This window comes from Marmota marmota, unplaced genomic scaffold, assembly GCF_001458135.2.
Source record: "Marmota marmota marmota unplaced genomic scaffold, marMar, whole genome shotgun sequence".
Classification (NCBI taxonomy): domain Eukaryota; kingdom Metazoa; phylum Chordata; class Mammalia; order Rodentia; family Sciuridae; genus Marmota; species Marmota marmota.
The window spans coordinates 66,504,835-66,507,993 of NW_025999900.1; positions in this window are offsets into that span (position 1 = coordinate 66,504,835).

Below are 3,159 nucleotides of genomic sequence, written 5' to 3' on the forward strand. Positions count from 1 at the left end.
TTATATCAAAGAAGACATTTGGCATTTGTTTTTTAGGGATTGGCTAGCTTCACTTAGCATAATCTGCTCTAATGCCATCCATTTACCTGCAACTGCCATGATCTTGTTATTTTTTAGTGCCGAGTAATATTCCATTGGGTATAAATGCCACATTTTTTTATCCATTCATCTATTGAAGGGCATCTAGGTTGGTTCCACAGTCTAGCTATTGTGAATTGATCTTGCACTTTCTTGATGCATCCTGGTGTTAGCTTTTTCTCTAAGGAGCACTCATTTAGTGGAATATGATAGAAACTAAGTTCTAGGCACTAGGTATGTGCACTGCTGCCAAGGCATCATTGCTTTTAGGTCTCATAGGGGCCAGAATAGTAATATCTGTGAATACATACCTACATCCATGATCAGTTTCTCTACCCACCCGATTTTGCAGACTAGACACCATAAATTCATAGCATTGCTATCATTTTTTTTACCTAATAGCATGGGGTTTTGGTCTCTTCCTTTCCTTATTTGTAATTCCTTTCTCTGACAGGTAGAATCCTAGTTCTTTTATCCTTAATATATTTATCAATTTGTTTAATCAGTCTGAAAACTTGGCCCAGACACAGGATTCAGCAAGGGGGATGGTGAAGTCTGTGGGGCTGGGCTTGTTGGTTTGTGGGCTTGTTGGCTCACTGTAGTCCCAGTGACTTGGGAGGTAGGCAGGACAGTCACAAGTTTGAGGCTACCCTGGGCAGTTTATTTAGACCCCATGTCAAAATTAAAAGGGCTTGAGATATAGCTCATCCCCAGAGGTAAAGTGCCTGTTTGCTCAATCTCCAATCCAGAGAGAGAGGAGAGAGGGAGAGAGAGAGAGAGAAGAGAGAGAAGAGAGAGAGAGAAAATTTGGTATAATTGTGGTGAAGACATTGACCAACCAGTCTACATCTGTGGGCTATAAAGGAATTCTTAAGAAACAAACCTGAGGGCTGGGGTTTGTGGCATGTGAGAAGCCCTGGGTTTGTTCCTCATCACCACATAAAAATAAGTAAATAAAAAATAAAGATATTGTGTCCACCTACAATTAAAAAAAATTTAAAGAAAGAAAAAAAAACAAAAAACAAAAAACACAAAACTCTTGAGGTTTCTGGGTGTGGTGGCACAGCCCTGTGATCTCAGCTGCTCCAGGAGGCCAAGACAAGAAGATCACAAGTTCCAGGCCAGGCTGGGCAGCTTTAACAAGACCCTGTCTCAAAAGGACTGGGAAATGTAGCTCAGTGGTAGAGTGCTTGCCTGGGTTCAATCTCCAGCCCTACAAAGAACAACGTAACCTGAGGTATTGAGATGTATACTTCTCATGGAAGTCTGGGGATGAGTTAATGATAAGTAAGCAGAAAACCTAACCAGCCCCCGCCCCCCAATTAAAAAAAAGACAGTTATCAATTCCAGGTGAAACAAATTCTGTAAAAATAGATTTGTAACAATAATGTGCAGCATGGCTCAACTGTAAAGTGTTCACATAGTCATAAGCATTGAAGTACAAATTTTAACCCAGTGTGTTAGACATATTCTGGGGTGATTGAAGAGGTGGGAGTGGTTTGTATAATAAAGCCAAGTCCTTCTCCACATTTGATATTGAATAGAATTGAAACTGGAAAAGAAATCAATAGTAGCTGAAGCATATTGTTTGGAAATACTGGGGAAACAGTTAATGGAGCTGAAAGTAGTTCTCTCTTCAGTGAGGACAAATTCCCATAACCCTGAACTGTATGGAGCATTTAGGAAATAAGTAAGTCAAGATAAAATATGCAAGGGACCTGAAGAGGTGTCTAATGTGGTATCCCTTGCAGATATTTGGGGTGCTTTTTGGCCACCAACGCATTTCAAGCACCCTATATTTAGAGGTAATTTCCCATCTTATTAGTTCAGATTACACTAAAATGGAAGCTGTTAAGACCCCCACCCCTTATAGTTATCCATGGGCATGTGACTTTACTTTTAGCCTGTGGGCCAGGGCTAGACGAGGACTGGGAAGCAATGTGATGTGAAGTCAGTGCACCCCAGTATAGGATACCCATTTCCAGAGGCAGCAGGCTCTTCATGGTGTCCTCTGCCCAGTACCCTCATGTGTGGCAGCTGCATGGTCTCTAGTCCTGATTCTTCCACCCTGCTAAATATTATGTGAGCCCCTTAGTGCTTGAACTAGCTGGAATGGGTTCTGTTTAGTGTAAAAAATCTGGCTCATGAAGAAACTGTACTTAAGTTATGTAGCGTGGCTGTGTGAAGACAGTGAAGAAGGGAAAGAGCTGAAGAACCATGGTGATCAGCAGAGCTTAGTGGCAGAGACTAGTCTGTTCTGAAGTCAGCAAGTGAGTAAAGTTTCAAGGATCAGGGAATGAGAATAAAAAGGCACAGATTCTACAAACCGTGCAATGCTCACTTGATTAAAAGAAAGGACACTACAGAATTCCCTTGGATGGTGAGAAGGGAGGTCAAGACTGCACAGTAGCAGGCAGGACCAAGCCATTTAGCCTGTCTGTAAAGTGGACTAAAGGTGAGTCCTTTCCCCACATTTCACTAATGAGGAAATGGGGCCCCACACATGCATTTAAATTTCAGTATTTGTGCAGAGGGTTGGTTATTGTGCTGCTGTATAGGAAGGCACTCAGGTTGGTCCTTGGGCTCTATTTTTTACTCATGGGTTTTAGGAGTGCTCTGATAACTGAGGTAGAAATTGTTATCCTGGGGCATGCAGAACATGGAGAATTCTTCATCTGAGTTGTGAAGTGTTAATGTGGTTTACCCTTAGTGAACGGCTTAGTTTCTGGACTAGAACAGTGAGACTTAGAATAGAATCCAGGTGTCTGGTGAGAATGTGCTCAGTTTAAACATTTACTCCTCATTTCCTAGGAGCTAATGGAACTATCATTGTTGTTGTAGTGCAAATTGTTGATTGATAATTGTTATTAGTGAGTTTGGGGTATTGCTGTCTTGATTTACTTATTTATTTATTTTGTTGGTGCTGGGGATTGAATCCAGGGCCGTGTGCATGCAAGGCAAGCACTCTACCAACTTAGCTATATCCCCAGCCCTGAAGTATTGCTGTTGATGAGGGATATCTAGTTTAAGAGACTAGAGAAGCAGTGAATTGATAAAGGAAGTTACTGGTTATTTCAGTAG